The following is a 17,500-nucleotide window of genomic DNA, read 5'->3' as shown; positions in this document are numbered from 1 at the left end:
GAGCTGCGGGAGAAAGGGCGCTATAGAGGATCGCTGTGGAGAGCTGCTGCTGTGCTTTGACATCTGAGCTCTGTGGAAAACGATCTCAATACAATTCTGAAAAACGCGACTCTACGAACGCCAGCCGAACAAGTCTCCACAGCCGAAGCGCTGTGTCTCTTTTCAGCTGGCGATAAACCTTTCCTCGATCCTTTGCGGACTTGTTAAACTGTTCCTGATCAGAATAAAAAACGCTCACGCTAATACACAAGCACCCGTGTCTCGCCAAAGCTGACAAATAAACAGACGGACAAGCCGCACTGCACGTGTGAACAGGGGAATGAGCGAGCGAGCGGGGATAGGGCGCCTCCTGTGCTTAAAAGCTTACAGCACCTGGTATTCCCAGGCGGTCTCCCATCCAAGTACTAACCAGGCCCATCCCTGTTTAGCTTCCGAGATCAGACGAGATCAGGCGTGCTCAAGGGGGTGTGGCCGTAAGCGAGAGCAAGGCTCGCTGGCACCCTTCTTATTGAGAGGACAGCTCCGTCACCTCTTTTACGACGCTGCTTTTTTTCCCTTGCGTTTTTCTCTTCTTCCCACGTTCTCTCTCTTCACTGCCTTCGTCCCCGCTCTATTTCACTTCAGCCTTTCACTCTTGCTTCCTTCCAATGAGGACGGAGCTGCGGGAGAAAGGGCGCTATAGAGGATTGCTGTGGAGAGCTGCTGCTGTGCTTTGACATCTGAGCTCTGTGGAAAACGATCTCAATACAATTCTGAAAAACGCGACTCTCCGAACGCCAGCCGAACAAGTCTCCACAGCCGAAGCGCTGTGTCTCTTTTCAGCTGGCGATAAACCATTCCTCGATCCTTTGCGGACTTGTAAAACTGTTCCTGATCAGAATAAAAAACGCTCACGCTAATACACAAGCACCCGTGTCTCGCCAAAGCTGACAAATAAACAGACGGACAAGCCGCACTGCACGTGTGAACAGGGGAATGAGCGAGCGAGCGGGGATAGGGCGCCTCCTGCGCTTAAAAGCTTACAGCACCTGGTATTCCCAGGCGGTCTCCCATCCAAGTACTAACCAGGCCCATCCCTGTTTAGCTTCCGAGATCAGACGAGATCAGGCGTGCTCAAGGGGGTGAGGCCATAAGCGAGAGCAAGGCTCGCTGGCACCCTTCTTATTGAGAGGACAGCTCCGTCACCTCTTTTACGACGCTGCTTTTTTCCCTTGCGTTTTTCTCTTCTTCCCACGTTCTCTCTCTTCACTGCCTTCGTCCCCGCTCTATTTCACTTCAGCCTTTCACTCTTGCTTCCTTCCAATGAGGACGGAGCTGCGGGAGAAAGGGCGCTATAGAAGATCGCTGTGGAGAGCTGCTGCTGTGCTTTGACATCTGAGCTCTGTGGAAAACGATCTCAATACAATTCTGAAAAACGCGACTCTCCGAACGCCAGCCGAACAAGTCTCCACAGCCGAAGCGCTGTGTCTCTTTTCAGCTGGCGATAAACCTTTCCTTGATCCTTTGCGGACTTGTAAAACTGTTCCTGATCAGAATAAAAAACGCTCACGCTAATACACAAGCACCCGTGTCTCGCCAAAGCTGACAAATAAACAGACGGACAAGCCGCACTGCACGTGTGAACAGGGGAATGAGCGAGCGAGCGGGGATAGGGCGCCTCCTGCGCTTAAAAGCTTACAGCACCTGGTATTCCCAGGCGGTCTCCCATCCAAGTACTAACCAGGCCCATCCCTGTTTAGCTTCCGAGATCAGACGAGATCAGGCGTGCTCAAGGGGGTGTGGCCGTAAGCGAGAGCAAGGCTCGCTGGCACCCTTCTTATTGAGAGGACAGCTCCGTCACCTCTTTTACGACGCTGCTTTTTTTCCCTTGCGTTTTTCTCTTCTTCCCACGTTCTCTCTCTTCACTGCCTTCGTCCCCGCTCTATTTCACTTCAGCCTTTCACTCTTGCTTCCTTCCAATGAGGACGGAGCTGCGGGAGAAAGGGCGCTATAGAGGATCGCTGTGGAGAGCTGCTGCTGTGCTTTGACATCTGAGCTCTGTGGAAAACGATCTCAATACAATTCTGAAAAACGCGACTCTCCGAACGCCAGCCGAACAAGTCTCCACAGCCGAAGCGCTGTGTCTCTTTTCAGCTGGCGATAAACCTTTCCTCGATCCTTTGCGGACTTGTTAAACTGTTCATGATCAGAATAAAAAACGCTCACGCTAATACACAAACACCCGTGTCTCGCCAAAGCTGACAAATAAACAGACGGACAATCCGCACTGCACGTGTGAACAGGGGAATGAGCGAGCGAGCGGGGATAGGGCGCCTCCTGCGCTTAAAAGCTTACAGCACCTGGTATTCCCAGGCGGTCTCCCATCCAAGTACTAACCAGGCCCATCCCTGTTTAGCTTCCGAGATCAGGCGTGCTCAAGGGGGTGTGGGCGTAAGCGAGAGCAAGGCTCGCTGGCACCCTTCTTATTGAGAGGACAGCTCCGTCACCTCTTTTACGACGCTGCTTTTTTTCCCTTGCGTTTTTCTCTTCTTCCCACGTTCTCTCTCTTCACTGCCTTCGTCCCCGCTCTATTTCACTTCAGCCTTTCACTCTTGCTTCCTTCCAATGAGGACGGAGCTGCGGGAGAAAGGGCGCTATAGAGGATCGCTGTGGAGAGCTGCTGCTGTGCTTTGACATCTGAGTTCTGTGGAAAACGATCTCAATACAATTCTGAAAAACGCGACTCTCCGAACGCCAGCCGAACAAGTCTCCACAGCCGAAGCGCTGTGTCTCTTTTCAGCTGGCGATAAACCTTTCTTCGATCCTTTGCGGACTTGTAAAACTGTTCCTGATCAGAATAAAAAACGCTCACGCTAATACACAAGCACCCGTGTCTCGCCAAAGCTGACAAATAAACAGACGGACAAGCCGCACTGCACGTGTGAACAGGGGAATGAGCGAGCGAGCGGGGATAGGGCGCCTCCTGCGCTTAAAAGCTTACAGCACCTGGTATTCCCAGGCGGTCTCCCATCCAAGTACTAACCAGGCCCATCCCTGTTTAGCTTCCGAGATCAGACGAGATCAGGTGTGCTCAAGGGGGTGTGGCCGTAAGCGAGAGCAAGGCTCGCTGGCACCCTTCTTATTGAGAGGACAGCTCCGTCACCTCTTTTACGACGCTGCTTTTTTTCCCTTGCGTTTTTCTCTTCTTCCCACGTTCTCTCTCTTCACTGCCTTCGTCCCCGCTCTATTTCACTTCAGCCTTTCACTTTTGCTTCCTTCCAATGAGGACGGAGCTGCGGGAGAAAGGGCGCTATAGAGGATCGCTGTGGAGAGCTGCTGCTGTGCTTTGACATCTGAGCTCTGTGGAAAACGATCTCAATACAATTCTGAAAAACGCGACTCTCCGAACGCCAACCGAACAAGTCTCCACAGCCGAAGCGCTGTGTCTCTTTTCAGCTGGCGATAAACCTTTCCTCGATCCTTTGCGGACTTGTAAAACTGTTCCTGATCTGAATAAAAAACGCTCACGCTAATACACAAGCACCCGTGTCTCGCCAAAGCTGACAAATAAACAGACGGACAAGCCGCACTGCACGTGTGAACAGGGGAATGAGCGAGCGAGCGGGGATAGGGCGCCTCCTGCGCTTAAAAGCTTACAGCACATGGTACTCCCAGGCGGTCTCCATCCAAGTACTAACCAGGCCCATCCCTGTTTAGCTTCCGAGATCAGACGAGATCAGGCGTGCTCAAGGGGGTGTGGCCGTAAGCGAGAGCAAAGCTCGCTGGCACCCTTCTTATTGAGAGGACAGCTCCGTCACCTCTTTTATGACGCTGCTCTTTTTCCCTTGCGTTTTTCTCTTCTTCCCACGTTCTCTCTCTTCACTGCCTTCGTCCCTGCTCTATTTCACTTCAGCCTTTCACTTTTGCTTCCTTCCAATGAGGACGGAGCTGCGGGAGAAAGGGCGCTATAGAGGATCGCTGTGGAGAGCTGCTGCTGTGCTTTGACATCTGAGCTCTGTGGAAAACGATCTCAATACAATTCTGAAAAACGCGACTCTCCGAACGCCAGCCTAACAAGTCTCCACAGCCGAAGCGCTGTGTCTCTTTTCAGCTGGCGATAAACCTTTCCTCGATCCTTTGCGGACTTGTAAAACTGTTCCTGATCAGAATAAAAAACGCTCACGCTAATACACAAGCACCCGTGTCTCGCCAAAGCTGACAAATAAACAGACGGACAAGCCGCACTGCATGTGTGAACAGGGGAATGAGCCAGCGAGCGGGGATAGGGCGCTTCCTGCGCTTAAAAGCTTACAGCACCTGGTATTCCCAGGCGGTCTCCCATCCAAGTACTAACCAGGCCCATCCCTGTTTAGCTTCCGAGATCAGACGAGATCAGGCGTGCTCAAGGGGGTGTGGCCGTAAGCAAGAGCAAGGCTCGCTGGCACCCTTCTTATTGAGAGGACAGCTCCGTCACCTCTTTTACGACGCTGCTCTTTTTCCCTTGCGTTTTTCTCTTCTTCCCACGTTCTCTCTCTTCACTGCCTTCGTCCCCGCTCTATTTCACTTCAGCCTTTCACTCTTGCTTCCTTCCAATGAGGACGGAGCTGCGGGAGAAAGGGCGCTATAGAGGATCGCTGTGGAGAGCTGCTGCTGTGCTTTGACATCTGAGCTCTGAGGAAACCGATCTCAATACAATTCTGAAAAACGCGACTCTCCGAACGCCAGCCGAACAAGTCTCCCCAGCCGAAGCGCTGTGTCTTTTTTCAGCTGGCGATAAACCTTTCCTCGATCATTTGCGGACTTGTTAAACTGTTCCTGATCAGAATAAAAAACGCTCACGCTAATACACAAGCACCCGTGTCTCGCCAAAGCTGACAAATAAACAGACGGACAAGCCGCACTGCACGTGTGAACAGGGGAATGAGCCAGCGAGCGGGGATAGGGCACCTCCTGCGTTTAAGAGCTTACAGCACCTGGTACTCCCAGGCGGTCTCCCATCCAAGTACTAACCAGGCCCATCCCTGTTTAGCTTCCGAGATCAGACGAGATCAGGCGTGCTCAAGGGGGTGTGGCCGTAAGCGAGAGCAAGGTTCGCTGGCACCCTTCTTATTGAGAGGACAGCTCCGTCACCTCTTTTACGACGCTGCTTTTTTTCCCTTGCGTTTTTCTCTTCTTCCCACGTTCTCTCTCTTCACTGCCTTCGTCCCCGCTCTATTTCACTTCAGCCTTTCACTCTTGCTTCCTTCCAATGAGGACGGAGCTGCGGGAGAAAGGGCGCTATAGAGGATCGCTGTGGAGAGCTGCTGCTGTGCTTTGACATCTGAGCTCTGTGGAAAACGATCTCAATACAATTCTGAAAAACGCGACTCTCCGAACGCCAGCCGAACAAGTCTCCACAGCCGAAGCGCTGTGTCTCTTTTCAGCTGGCGATAAACCTTTCCTCGATCCTTTGCGGACTTGTAAAACTGTTCCTGATCAGAATAAAAAACGCTCACGCTAATACACAAGCACCCGTGTCTCGCCAAAGCTGACAAATAAACAGACGGACAAGCCGCACTGCACGTGTGAACAGGGGAATGAGCGAGCGAGCGGGGATAGGGTGCCTCCTGCGCTTAAAAGCTTACAGCATCTGGTATTCCCAGGCGGTCTCCCATCCAAGTACTAACCAGGCCCATTCCTGTTTAGCTTCCTAGATCAGACGAGATCAGGCGTGCTCAAGGGGGTGTGGCCGTAAGCGAGAGCAAGGCTCGCTGGCACCCTTCTTATTGAGAGGACAGCTCCGTCACCTCTTTTACGATGCTGCTTTTTTTCCCTTGCGTTTTTCTCTTCTTCCCACGTTCTCTCTCTTCACTGCCTTCGTCCCCGCTCTATTTCACTTCAGCCTTTCACTCTTGCTTCCTTCCAATGAGGACGGAGCTGCGGGAGAAAGGGCGCTATAGAGGATCGCTGTGGAGAGCTGCTGCTGTGCTTTGACATCTGAGCTCTGTGGAAAACGATCTCAATACAATTCTGAAAAACGCGACTCTCCGAACGCCAGCCGAACAAGTCTCCACAGCCGAAGCGCTGTGTCTCTTTTCAGCTGGCGATAAACCTTTCCTCGATCCTTTGCGGACTTGTAAAACTGTTCCTGATCAGAATAAAAAACGCTCACGCTAATACACAAGCACCCGTGTCTCGCCAAAGCTGACAAATAAACAGACGGACAAGCCGCACTGCTCGTGTGAACAGGGGAGTGAGCGAGCGAGCGGGGATAGGGCGCCTCCTGCGCTTAAAAGCTTACAGCACCTGGTATTCCCAGGCGGTCTCCCATCCAAGTACTAACCAGGCCCATCCCTGTTTAGCTTCCGAGATCAGACGAGATCAGGCGTGCTCAAGGGGGTGTGGCCGTAAGCGAGAGCAAGGCTCGCTGGCACCCTTCTTATTGAGAGGACAGCTCCGTCACCTCTTTTACGACGCTGCTTTTTTTCTCTTGCGTTTTTCTCTTCTTCCCACGTTCTCTCTCTTCACTGCCTTCGTCCCCGCTCTATTTCACTTCAGCCTTTCACTCTTGCTTCCTTCCAATGAGGACGGAGCTGCGGGAGAAAGGGCGCTATAGAGGATCGCTGTGGAGAGCTGCTGCTGTGCTTTGACATCTGAGCTCTGTGGAAAACGATCTCAATACAATTCTGAAAAACGCGACTCTCCGAACGCCAGCCGAACAAGTCTCCACAGCCGAAGCGCTGTGTCTCTTTTCAGCTGGCGATAAACCTTTCCTCGATCCTTTGCGGACTTGTTAAACTGTTCATGATCAGAATAAAAAACGCTCACGCTAATACACAAGCACCCGTGTCTTGCCAAAGCTGACAAATAAACAGACGGACAAGCCGCACTGCACGTGTGAACAGGGGAATGAGCGAGCGAGCGGGGATAGGGCGCCTCCTGCGCTTAAAAGCTTACAGCACCTGGTATTCCCAGGTGGTCTCCCCTCCACGTACTAACCAGGCCCATCCCTGTTTAGCTTCCGAGATCAGACGAGATCAGGCGTGCTCAAGGGGGTGTGGCCGTAAGCGAGAGCAAGGCTCGCTGGCACCCTTCTTATTGAGAGGACAGCTCCGTCACCTCTTTTACGACGCTGCTCTTTTTCCCTTGCGTTTTTCTCTTCTTCCCACGTTCTCTCTCTTCACTGCCTTCGTCCCCGCTCTATTTCACTTCAGCCTTTCACTCTTGCTTCCTTCCAATGAGGACGGAGCTGCGGGAGAAAGGGCGCTATAGAGGATCGCTGTGGAGAGCTGCTGCTGTGCTTTGACATCTGAGCTCTGTGGAAAACGATCTCAATACAATTCTGAAAAACGCGACTCTCCGAACGCCAGCCGAACAAGTCTCCACAGCCGAAGCGCTGTGTCTCTTTTCAGCTGGCGATAAACCTTTCCTCGATCCTTTGCGGACTTGTAAAACTGTTCCTGATCAGAATAAAAAACGCTCACGCTAATACACAAGCACCCGTGTCTCGCCAAAGCTGACAAATAAAGAGACGGACAAGCCGCACTGCACGTGTGAACAGGGGAATGAGCGAGCGAGCGGGGATAGGGCGCCTCCTGCGCTTAAAAGCTTACAGCACCTGGTATTCCCAGGCGGTCTCCCATCCAAGTACTAACCAGGCCCATCCCTGTTTAGCTTCCGAGATCAGACGACATCAGGCGTGCTCAAGGGGGTGTGGCCGTAAGCGAGAGCAAGGCTCGCTGGCACCCTTCTTATTGAGAGGACAGCTCCGTCACCTCTTTTACGACGCTGCTTTTTTTCCCTTGCGTTTTTCTCTTCTTCCCACGTTCTCTCTCTTCACTGCCTTCGTCCCCGCTCTATTTCACTTCAGCCTTTCACTCTTGCTTCCTTCCAATGAGGACGGAGCTGCGGGAGAAAGGGCGCTATAGAGGATCGCTGTGGAGAGCTGCTGCTGTGCTTTGACATCTGAGCTCTGTGGAAAACGATCTCAATACAATTCTGAAAAACGCGACTCTACGAACGCCAGCCGAACAAGTCTCCACAGCCGAAGCGCTGTGTCTCTTTTCAGCTGGCGATAAACCTTTCCTCGATCCTTTGCGGACTTGTTAAACTGTTCCTGATCAGAATAAAAAACGCTCACGCTAATACACAAGCACCCGTGTCTCGCCAAAGCTGACAAATAAACAGACGGACAAGCCGCACTGCACGTGTGAACAGGGGAATGAGCGAGCGAGCGGGGATAGGGCGCCTCCTGTGCTTAAGAGCTTACAGCACCTGGTATTCCCAGGCGGTCTCCCATCCAAGTACTAACCAGGCCCATCCCTGTTTAGCTTCCGAGATCAGACGAGATCAGGCGTGCTCAAGGGGGTGTGGCCGTAAGCGAGAGCAAGGCTCGCTGGCACCCTTCTTATTGAGAGGACAGCTCCGTCACCTCTTTTACGACGCTGCTTTTTTTCCCTTGCGTTTTTCTCTTCTTCCCACGTTCTCTCTCTTCACTGCCTTCGTCCCCGCTCTATTTCACTTCAGCCTTTCACTCTTGCTTCCTTCCAATGAGGACGGAGCTGCGGGAGAAAGGGCGCTATAGAGGATCGCTGTGGAGAGCTGCTGCTGTGCTTTGACATCTGAGCTCTGTGGAAAACGATCTCAATACAATTCTGAAAAACGCGACTCTCCGAACGCCAGCCGAACAAGTCTCCACAGCCGAAGCGCTGTGTCTCTTTTCAGCTGGCGATAAACCTTTCCTCGATCCTTTGCGGACTTGTAAAACTGTTCCTGATCAGAATAAAAAACGCTCACGCTAATACACAAGCACCCGTGTCTCGCCAAAGCTGACAAATAAACAGACGGACAAGCCGCACTGCACGTGTGAACAGGGGAATGAGCGAGCGAGCGGGGATAGGGTGCCTCCTGCGCTTAAAAGCTTACAGCATCTGGTATTCCCAGGCGGTCTCCCATCCAAGTACTAACCAGGCCCATTCCTGTTTAGCTTCCTAGATCAGACGAGATCAGGCGTGCTCAAGGGGGTGTGGCCGTAAGCGAGAGCAAGGCTCGCTGGCACCCTTCTTATTGAGAGGACAGCTCCGTCACCTCTTTTACGACGCTGCTTTTTTTCCCTTGCGTTTTTCTCTTCTTCCCACGTTCTCTCTCTTCACTGCCTTCGTCCCCGCTCTATTTCACTTCAGCCTTTCACTCTTGCTTCCTTCCAATGAGGACGGAGCTGCGGGAGAAAGGGCGCTATAGAGGATCGCTGTGGAGAGCTGCTGCTGTGCTTTGACATCTGAGCTCTGTGGAAAACGATCTCAATACAATTCTGAAAAACGCGACTCTCCGAACGCCAGCCGAACAAGTCTCCACAGCCGAAGCGCTGTGTCTCTTTTCAGCTGGCGATAAACCTTTCCTCGATCCTTTGCGGACTTGTAAAACTGTTCCTGATCAGAATAAAAAACGCTCACGCTAATACACAAGCACCCGTGTCTCGCCAAAGCTGACAAATAAACAGACGGACAAGCCGCACTGCTCGTGTGAACAGGGGAGTGAGCGAGCGAGCGGGGATAGGGCGCCTCCTGCGCTTAAAAGCTTACAGCACCTGGTATTCCCAGGCGGTCTCCCATCCAAGTACTAACCAGGCCCATCCCTGTTTAGCTTCCGAGATCAGACGAGATCAGGCGTGCTCAAGGGGGTGTGGCCGTAAGCGAGAGCAAGGCTCGCTGGCACCCTTCTTATTGAGAGGACAGCTCCGTCACCTCTTTTACGACGCTGCTTTTTTTCTCTTGCGTTTTTCTCTTCTTCCCACGTTCTCTCTCTTCACTGCCTTCGTCCCCGCTCTATTTCACTTCAGCCTTTCACTCTTGCTTCCTTCCAATGAGGACGGAGCTGCGGGAGAAAGGGCGCTATAGAGGATCGCTGTGGAGAGCTGCTGCTGTGCTTTGACATCTGAGCTCTGTGGAAAACGATCTCAATACAATTCTGAAAAACGCGACTCTCCGAACGCCAGCCGAACAAGTCTCCACAGCCGAAGCGCTGTGTCTCTTTTCAGCTGGCGATAAACCTTTCCTCGATCCTTTGCGGACTTGTTAAACTGTTCATGATCAGAATAAAAAACGCTCACGCTAATACACAAGCACCCGTGTCTTGCCAAAGCTGACAAATAAACAGACGGACAAGCCGCACTGCACGTGTGAACAGGGGAATGAGCGAGCGAGCGGGGATAGGGCGCCTCCTGCGCTTAAAAGCTTACAGCACCTGGTATTCCCAGGTGGTCTCCCCTCCACGTACTAACCAGGCCCATCCCTGTTTAGCTTCCGAGATCAGACGAGATCAGGCGTGCTCAAGGGGGTGTGGCCGTAAGCGAGAGCAAGGCTCGCTGGCACCCTTCTTATTGAGAGGACAGCTCCGTCACCTCTTTTACGACGCTGCTCTTTTTCCCTTGCGTTTTTCTCTTCTTCCCACGTTCTCTCTCTTCACTGCCTTCGTCCCCGCTCTATTTCACTTCAGCCTTTCACTCTTGCTTCCTTCCAATGAGGACGGAGCTGCGGGAGAAAGGGCGCTATAGAGGATCGCTGTGGAGAGCTGCTGCTGTGCTTTGACATCTGAGCTCTGTGGAAAACGATCTCAATACAATTCTGAAAAACGCGACTCTCCGAACGCCAGCCGAACAAGTCTCCACAGCCGAAGCGCTGTGTCTCTTTTCAGCTGGCGATAAACCTTTCCTCGATCCTTTGCGGACTTGTAAAACTGTTCCTGATCAGAATAAAAAACGCTCACGCTAATACACAAGCACCCGTGTCTCGCCAAAGCTGACAAATAAAGAGACGGACAAGCCGCACTGCACGTGTGAACAGGGGAATGAGCGAGCGAGCGGGGATAGGGCGCCTCCTGCGCTTAAAAGCTTACAGCACCTGGTATTCCCAGGCGGTCTCCCATCCAAGTACTAACCAGGCCCATCCCTGTTTAGATTCTGAGATCAGACAAGATCAGGCGTGCTCAAGGGGGTGTGGCCGTAAGCAAGAGCAAGGCTCGCTGGCACCCTTCTTATTGAGAGGACAGCTCCATCACCTCTTTTACGACGCTGCTTTTTTCCCTTGCGTTTTTCTCTTCTTCCCACGTTCTCTCTCTTCACTGCCTTCGTCCCCGCTCTATTTCACTTCAGCCTTTCACTCTTGCTTCCTTCCAATGAGGACGGAGCTGCGGGAGAAAGGGCGCTATAGAGGATCGCTGTGGAGAGCTGCTGCTGTGCTTTGACATCTGAGCTCTGTGGAAAACGATCTCAATACAATTCTGAAAAACGCGACTCTCCGAACGCCAGCCGAACAAGTCTCCACAGCCGAAGCGCTGTGTCTCTTTTCAGCTGGCGATAAACCTTTCCTCGATCCTTTGCGGACTTGTAAAACTGTTCCTGATCAGAATAAAAAACGCTCACGCTAATACACAAGCACCCGTGTCTCGCCAAAGCTGACAAATAAAGAGACGGACAAGCCGCACTGCACGTGTGAACAGGGGAATGAGCGAGCGAGCGGGGATAGGGCGCCTCCTGCGCTTAAAAGCTTACAGCACCTGGTATTCCCAGGCGGTCTCCCATCCAAGTACTAACCAGGCCCATCCCTGTTTAGCTTCCGAGATCAGACGAGATCAGGCGTGCTCAAGGGGGTGTGGCCGTAAGCGAGCAAAAGACTCGCTGGCACCCTTCTTATTGAGAGGACAGCTCCGTCACCTCTTTTACGACGCTGCTTTTTTTCTCTTGCGTTTTTCTCTTCTTCCCACGTTCTCTCTCTTCACTGCCTTCGTCCCCGCTCTATTTCACTTCAGCCTTTCACTCTTGCTTCCTTCCAATGAGGACGGAGCTGCGGGAGAAAGGGCGCTATAGAGGATCGCTGTGGAGAGCTGCTGCTGTGCTTTGACATCTGAGCTCTGTGGAAAACGATCTCAATACAATTCTGAAAAACGCGACTCTCCGAACGCCAGCCGAACAAGTCTCCACAGCCGAAGCGCTGTGTCTCTTTTCAGCTGGCGATAAACCTTTCCTCGATCCTTTGCGGACTTGTTAAACTGTTCATGATCAGAATAAAAAACGCTCACGCTAATACACAAGCACCCGTGTCTTGCCAAAGCTGACAAATAAACAGACGGACAAGCCGCACTGCACGTGTGAACAGGGGAATGAGCGAGCGAGCGGGGATAGGGCGCCTCCTGCGCTTAAAAGCTTACAGCACCTGGTATTCCCAGGTGGTCTCCCCTCCACGTACTAACCAGGCCCATCCCTGTTTAGCTTCCGAGATCAGACGAGATCAGGCGTGCTCAAGGGGGTGTGGCCGTAAGCGAGAGCAAGGCTCGCTGGCACCCTTCTTATTGAGAGGACAGCTCCGTCACCTCTTTTACGACGCTGCTCTTTTTCCCTTGCGTTTTTCTCTTCTTCCCACGTTCTCTCTCTTCACTGCCTTCGTCCCCGCTCTATTTCACTTCAGCCTTTCACTCTTGCTTCCTTCCAATGAGGACGGAGCTGCGGGAGAAAGGGCGCTATAGAGGATCGCTGTGGAGAGCTGCTGCTGTGCTTTGACATCTGAGCTCTGTGGAAAACGATCTCAATACAATTCTGAAAAACGCGACTCTCCGAACGCCAGCCGAACAAGTCTCCACAGCCGAAGCGCTGTGTCTCTTTTCAGCTGGCGATAAACCTTTCCTCGATCCTTTGCGGACTTGTAAAACTGTTCCTGATCAGAATAAAAAACGCTCACGCTAATACACAAGCACCCGTGTCTCGCCAAAGCTGACAAATAAAGAGACGGACAAGCCGCACTGCACGTGTGAACAGGGGAATGAGCGAGCGAGCGGGGATAGGGCGCCTCCTGCGCTTAAAAGCTTACAGCACCTGGTATTCCCAGGCGGTCTCCCATCCAAGTACTAACCAGGCCCATCCCTGTTTAGATTCTGAGATCAGACGAGATCAGGCGTGCTCAAGGGGGTGTGGCCGTAAGCAAGAGCAAAGCTCGCTGGCACCCTTCTTATTGAGAGGACAGCTCCATCACCTCTTTTACGACGCTGCTTTTTTCCCTTGCGTTTTTCTCTTCTTCCCACGTTCTCTCTCTTCACTGCCTTCGTCCCCGCTCTATTTCACTTCAGCCTTTCACTCTTGCTTCCTTCCAATGAGGACGGAGCTGCGGGAGAAAGGGCGCTATAGAGGATCGCTGTGGAGAGCTGCTGCTGTGCTTTGACATCTGAGCTCTGTGGAAAACGATCTCAATACAATTCTGAAAAACGCGACTCTCCGAACGCCAGCCGAACAAGTCTCCACAGCCGAAGCGCTGTGTCTCTTTTCAGCTGGCGATAAACCTTTCCTCGATCCTTTGCGGACTTGTAAAACTGTTCCTGATCAGAATAAAAAACGCTCACGCTAATACACAAGCACCCGTGTCTCGCCAAAGCTGACAAATAAAGAGACGGACAAGCCGCACTGCACGTGTGAACAGGGGAATGAGCGAGCGAGCGGGGATAGGGCGCCTCCTGCGCTTAAAAGCTTACAGCACCTGGTATTCCCAGGCGGTCTCCCATCCAAGTACTAACCAGGCCCATCCCTGTTTAGCTTCCGAGATCAGACGAGATCAGGCGTGCTCAAGGGGGTGTGGCCGTAAGCGAGCAAAAGACTCGCTGGCACCCTTCTTATTGAGAGGACAGCTCCGTCACCTCTTTTACGACGCTGCTTTTTTTCTCTTGCGTTTTTCTCTTCTTCCCACGTTCTCTCTCTTCACTGCCTTCGTCCCCGCTCTATTTCACTTCAGCCTTTCACTCTTGCTTCCTTCCAATGAGGACGGAGCTGCGGGAGAAAGGGCGCTATAGAGGATCGCTGTGGAGAGCTGCTGCTGTGCTTTGACATCTGAGCTCTGTGGAAAACGATCTCAATACAATTCTGAAAAACGCGACTCTCCGAACGCCAGCCGAACAAGTCTCCACAGCCGAAGCGCTGTGTCTCTTTTCAGCTGGCGATAAACCTTTCCTCGATCCTTTGCGGACTTGTTAAACTGTTCATGATCAGAATAAAAAACGCTCACGCTAATACACAAGCACCCGTGTCTTGCCAAAGCTGACAAATAAACAGACGGACAAGCCGCACTGCACGTGTGAACAGGGGAATGAGCGAGCGAGCGGGGATAGGGCGCCTCCTGCGCTTAAAAGCTTACAGCACCTGGTATTCCCAGGTGGTCTCCCCTCCACGTACTAACCAGGCCCATCCCTGTTTAGCTTCCGAGATCAGACGAGATCAGGCGTGCTCAAGGGGGTGTGGCCGTAAGCGAGAGCAAGGCTCGCTGGCACCCTTCTTATTGAGAGGACAGCTCCGTCACCTCTTTTACGACGCTGCTCTTTTTCCCTTGCGTTTTTCTCTTCTTCCCACGTTCTCTCTCTTCACTGCCTTCGTCCCCGCTCTATTTCACTTCAGCCTTTCACTCTTGCTTCCTTCCAATGAGGACGGAGCTGCGGGAGAAAGGGCGCTATAGAGGATCGCTGTGGAGAGCTGCTGCTGTGCTTTGACATCTGAGCTCTGTGGAAAACGATCTCAATACAATTCTGAAAAACGCGACTCTCCGAACGCCAGCCGAACAAGTCTCCACAGCCGAAGCGCTGTGTCTCTTTTCAGCTGGCGATAAACCTTTCCTCGATCCTTTGCGGACTTGTAAAACTGTTCCTGATCAGAATAAAAAACGCTCACGCTAATACACAAGCACCCGTGTCTCGCCAAAGCTGACAAATAAAGAGACGGACAAGCCGCACTGCACGTGTGAACAGGGGAATGAGCGAGCGAGCGGGGATAGGGCGCCTCCTGCGCTTAAAAGCTTACAGCACCTGGTATTCCCAGGCGGTCTCCCATCCAAGTACTAACCAGGCCCATCCCTGTTTAGATTCTGAGATCAGACGAGATCAGGCGTGCTCAAGGGGGTGTGGCCGTAAGCAAGAGCAAGGCTCGCTGGCACCCTTCTTATTGAGAGGACAGCTCCATCACCTCTTTTACGACGCTGCTTTTTTCCCTTGCGTTTTTCTCTTCTTCCCACGTTCTCTCTCTTCACTGCCTTCGTCCCCGCTCTATTTCACTTCAGCCTTTCACTCTTGCTTCCTTCCAATGAGGACGGAGCTGCGGGAGAAAGGGCGCTATAGAGGATCGCTGTGGAGAGCTGCTGCTGTGCTTTGACATCTGAGCTCTGTGGAAAACGATCTCAATACAATTCTGAAAAACGCGACTCTCCGAACGCCAGCCGAACAAGTCTCCACAGCCGAAGCGCTGTGTCTCTTTTCAGCTGGCGATAAACCTTTCCTCGATCCTTTGCGGACTTGTAAAACTGTTCCTGATCAGAATAAAAAACGCTCACGCTAATACACAAGCACCCGTGTCTCGCCAAAGCTGACAAATAAAGAGACGGACAAGCCGCACTGCACGTGTGAACAGGGGAATGAGCGAGCGAGCGGGGATAGGGCGCCTCCTGCGCTTAAAAGCTTACAGCACCTGGTATTCCCAGGCGGTCTCCCATCCAAGTACTAACCAGGCCCATCCCTGTTTAGCTTCCGAGATCAGACGAGATCAGGCGTGCTCAAGGGGGTGTGGCCGTAAGCGAGCAAAAGACTCGCTGGCACCCTTCTTATTGAGAGGACAGCTCCGTCACCTCTTTTACGACGCTGCTTTTTTTCTCTTGCGTTTTTCTCTTCTTCCCACGTTCTCTCTCTTCACTGCCTTCGTCCCCGCTCTATTTCACTTCAGCCTTTCACTCTTGCTTCCTTCCAATGAGGACGGAGCTGCGGGAGAAAGGGCGCTATAGAGGATCGCTGTGGAGAGCTGCTGCTGTGCTTTGACATCTGAGCTCTGTGGAAAACGATCTCAATACAATTCTGAAAAACGCGACTCTCCGAACGCCAGCCGAACAAGTCTCCACAGCCGAAGCGCTGTGTCTCTTTTCAGCTGGCGATAAACCTTTCCTCGATCCTTTGCGGACTTGTAAAACTGTTCCTGATCAGAATAAAAAACGCTCACGCTAATACACAAGCACCCGTGTCTCGCCAAAGCTGACAAATAAACAGACGGACAAGCCGCACTGCACGTGTGAACAGGGGAATGAGCGAGCGAGCGGGGATAGGGCGCCTCCTGCGCTTAAAAGCTTACAGCACCTGGTATTCCCAGGCGGTCTCCCATCCAAGTACTAACCAGGCCCATCCCTGTTTAGATTCTGAGATCAGACAAGATCAGGCGTGCTCAAGGGGGTGTGGCCGTAAGCGAGAGCAAGGCTCGCTGGCACCCTTCTTATTGAGAGGACAGCTCCGTCACCTCTTTTACGACGCTGCTTTTTTCCCTTGCGTTTTTCTCTTCTTCCCACGTTCTCTCTCTTCACTGCCTTCGTCCCCGCTCTATTTCACTTCAGCCTTTCACTCTTGCTTCCTTCCAATGAGGACGGAGCTGCGGGAGAAAGGGCGCTATAGAGGATCGCTGTGGAGAGCTGCTGCTGTGCTTTGACATCTGAGCTCTGTGGAAAACGATCTCAATACAATTCTGAAAAACGCGACTCTCCGAACGCCAGCCGAACAAGTCTCCACAGCCGAAGCGCTGTGTCTCTTTTCAGCTGGCGATAAACCTTTCTTCGATCCTTTGCGGACTTGTAAAACTGTTCCTGATCAGAATAAAAAACGCTCACGCTAATACACAAGCACCCGTGTCTCGCCAAAGCTGACAAATAAAGAGACGGACAAGCCGCACTGCACGTGTGAACAGGGGAATGAGCGAGCGAGCGGGGATAGGGCGCCACCTGCGCTTAAAAGCTTACAGCACCTGGTATTCCCAGGCGGTCTCCCATCCAAGTACTAACCAGGCCCATCCCTGTTTAGCTTCCGAGATCAGACGAGATCAGGCGTGCTCAAGGTGGTGTGGCCGTAAGCGAGAGCAAGGCTCGCTGGCACCCTTCTTATTGAGAGGACAGCTCCGTCACCTCTTTTACGACGCTGCTTTTTTTCCCTTGCGTTTTTCTCTTCTTCCCACGTTCTCTCTCTTCACTGCCTTCGTCCCCGCTCTATTTCACTTCAGCCTTTCACTCTTGCTTCCTTCCAAAGAGGACGGAGCTGCGGGAGAAAGGGCGCTATAGAGGATCGCTGTGGAGAGCTGCTGCTGTGCTTTGACATCTGAGCTCTGTGGAAAACGATCTCAATACAATTCTGAAAAACGCGACTCTCCGAACGCCAGCCGAACAAGTCTCCACAGCCGAAGCGCTGTGTCTCTTTTCAGCTGGCGATAAACCTTTCCTCGATCCTTTGCGGACTTGTAAAACTGTTCCTGATCAGAATAAAAAACGCTCACGCTAATACACAAGCACCTGTGTCTCACCAAAGCTGACAAATAAACAGACGGACAAGCCGCACTGCACGTGTGAACAGGGGAATGAGCGAGCGAGCGGGGATAGGGCGCCTCCTGCGCATAAAAGCTTACAGCACCTGGTATTCCCAGGCGGTCTCCCATCCAAGTACTAACCAGGCCCATCCCTGTTTAGCTTCCGAGATCAGACGAGATCAGGCGTGCTCA

At 52.4% G+C, this 17,500-nt stretch overlaps 13 non-coding genes and 14 pseudogenes across 13 annotated transcripts in view; all 27 read right to left on the bottom strand.

Annotated features, from left to right (window-relative positions):
* Positions 1–360: 360 nt before the first annotated feature.
* On the bottom strand, positions 361–479 carry LOC148668763 (5S ribosomal RNA). Its single transcript, XR_015937611.1, has one exon. It is a non-coding gene; the product is annotated as a 5S ribosomal RNA (ribosomal RNA).
* Positions 480–1,016: 537 nt separating this feature from the next.
* Positions 1,017–1,135, bottom strand: LOC148668762 (5S ribosomal RNA; annotated as a pseudogene).
* A 536-nt stretch (positions 1,136–1,671) lies between these two features.
* Positions 1,672–1,790, bottom strand: LOC148668761 (5S ribosomal RNA). Its single transcript, XR_015937610.1, has one exon. It is a non-coding gene; the product is annotated as a 5S ribosomal RNA (ribosomal RNA).
* Positions 1,791–2,327: 537 nt separating this feature from the next.
* On the bottom strand, positions 2,328–2,436 carry LOC148668760 (5S ribosomal RNA; annotated as a pseudogene).
* A 537-nt stretch (positions 2,437–2,973) lies between these two features.
* On the bottom strand, positions 2,974–3,092 carry LOC148668759 (5S ribosomal RNA). Its single transcript, XR_015938752.1, has one exon. It is a non-coding gene; the product is annotated as a 5S ribosomal RNA (ribosomal RNA).
* A 537-nt stretch (positions 3,093–3,629) lies between these two features.
* On the bottom strand, positions 3,630–3,747 carry LOC148668758 (5S ribosomal RNA; annotated as a pseudogene).
* A 537-nt stretch (positions 3,748–4,284) lies between these two features.
* Positions 4,285–4,403, bottom strand: LOC148668757 (5S ribosomal RNA). Its single transcript, XR_015937609.1, has one exon. It is a non-coding gene; the product is annotated as a 5S ribosomal RNA (ribosomal RNA).
* Positions 4,404–4,940: 537 nt separating this feature from the next.
* Positions 4,941–5,059, bottom strand: LOC148668756 (5S ribosomal RNA). Its single transcript, XR_015938141.1, has one exon. It is a non-coding gene; the product is annotated as a 5S ribosomal RNA (ribosomal RNA).
* Positions 5,060–5,596: 537 nt separating this feature from the next.
* LOC148668755 (5S ribosomal RNA) lies at positions 5,597–5,715 on the bottom strand (annotated as a pseudogene).
* A 537-nt stretch (positions 5,716–6,252) lies between these two features.
* Positions 6,253–6,371, bottom strand: LOC148668754 (5S ribosomal RNA). The gene has a single exon (XR_015937608.1). It is a non-coding gene; the product is annotated as a 5S ribosomal RNA (ribosomal RNA).
* Positions 6,372–6,908: 537 nt separating this feature from the next.
* On the bottom strand, positions 6,909–7,027 carry LOC148668753 (5S ribosomal RNA; annotated as a pseudogene).
* A 537-nt stretch (positions 7,028–7,564) lies between these two features.
* Positions 7,565–7,683, bottom strand: LOC148668752 (5S ribosomal RNA; annotated as a pseudogene).
* A 537-nt stretch (positions 7,684–8,220) lies between these two features.
* LOC148668751 (5S ribosomal RNA) lies at positions 8,221–8,339 on the bottom strand. Its single transcript, XR_015937607.1, has one exon. It is a non-coding gene; the product is annotated as a 5S ribosomal RNA (ribosomal RNA).
* A 537-nt stretch (positions 8,340–8,876) lies between these two features.
* LOC148668750 (5S ribosomal RNA) lies at positions 8,877–8,995 on the bottom strand (annotated as a pseudogene).
* A 537-nt stretch (positions 8,996–9,532) lies between these two features.
* Positions 9,533–9,651, bottom strand: LOC148668749 (5S ribosomal RNA). The gene has a single exon (XR_015937606.1). It is a non-coding gene; the product is annotated as a 5S ribosomal RNA (ribosomal RNA).
* A 537-nt stretch (positions 9,652–10,188) lies between these two features.
* LOC148668748 (5S ribosomal RNA) lies at positions 10,189–10,307 on the bottom strand (annotated as a pseudogene).
* Positions 10,308–10,844: 537 nt separating this feature from the next.
* Positions 10,845–10,963, bottom strand: LOC148668747 (5S ribosomal RNA; annotated as a pseudogene).
* Positions 10,964–11,499: 536 nt separating this feature from the next.
* Positions 11,500–11,618, bottom strand: LOC148668746 (5S ribosomal RNA). The gene has a single exon (XR_015937605.1). It is a non-coding gene; the product is annotated as a 5S ribosomal RNA (ribosomal RNA).
* A 537-nt stretch (positions 11,619–12,155) lies between these two features.
* On the bottom strand, positions 12,156–12,274 carry LOC148668745 (5S ribosomal RNA; annotated as a pseudogene).
* A 537-nt stretch (positions 12,275–12,811) lies between these two features.
* LOC148668744 (5S ribosomal RNA) lies at positions 12,812–12,930 on the bottom strand (annotated as a pseudogene).
* A 536-nt stretch (positions 12,931–13,466) lies between these two features.
* LOC148668743 (5S ribosomal RNA) lies at positions 13,467–13,585 on the bottom strand. Its single transcript, XR_015937604.1, has one exon. It is a non-coding gene; the product is annotated as a 5S ribosomal RNA (ribosomal RNA).
* A 537-nt stretch (positions 13,586–14,122) lies between these two features.
* On the bottom strand, positions 14,123–14,241 carry LOC148668742 (5S ribosomal RNA; annotated as a pseudogene).
* A 537-nt stretch (positions 14,242–14,778) lies between these two features.
* LOC148668741 (5S ribosomal RNA) lies at positions 14,779–14,897 on the bottom strand (annotated as a pseudogene).
* Positions 14,898–15,433: 536 nt separating this feature from the next.
* Positions 15,434–15,552, bottom strand: LOC148668740 (5S ribosomal RNA). Its single transcript, XR_015937603.1, has one exon. It is a non-coding gene; the product is annotated as a 5S ribosomal RNA (ribosomal RNA).
* A 537-nt stretch (positions 15,553–16,089) lies between these two features.
* LOC148668739 (5S ribosomal RNA) lies at positions 16,090–16,208 on the bottom strand (annotated as a pseudogene).
* A 536-nt stretch (positions 16,209–16,744) lies between these two features.
* Positions 16,745–16,863, bottom strand: LOC148668738 (5S ribosomal RNA). Its single transcript, XR_015938838.1, has one exon. It is a non-coding gene; the product is annotated as a 5S ribosomal RNA (ribosomal RNA).
* Positions 16,864–17,400: 537 nt separating this feature from the next.
* Positions 17,401–17,500, bottom strand: part of LOC148668737 (5S ribosomal RNA) — a 119-nt gene continuing 19 nt past the window's right edge. The window contains exon 1 of the ribosomal RNA XR_015938257.1: positions 17,401–17,500. This exon is cut by the window's right edge and continues 19 nt beyond it. This is a non-coding gene — a ribosomal RNA (5S ribosomal RNA).

The sequence above is a fragment of the Lepisosteus platostomus genome, chromosome 5 (assembly GCF_059453375.1).
Source record: "Lepisosteus platostomus isolate fLepPlt1 chromosome 5, fLepPlt1.hap1, whole genome shotgun sequence".
Taxonomy (NCBI): Eukaryota; Metazoa; Chordata; class Actinopteri; order Semionotiformes; family Lepisosteidae; genus Lepisosteus; species Lepisosteus platostomus.
This window is presented reverse-complemented; position numbering and strand designations above follow the sequence as displayed.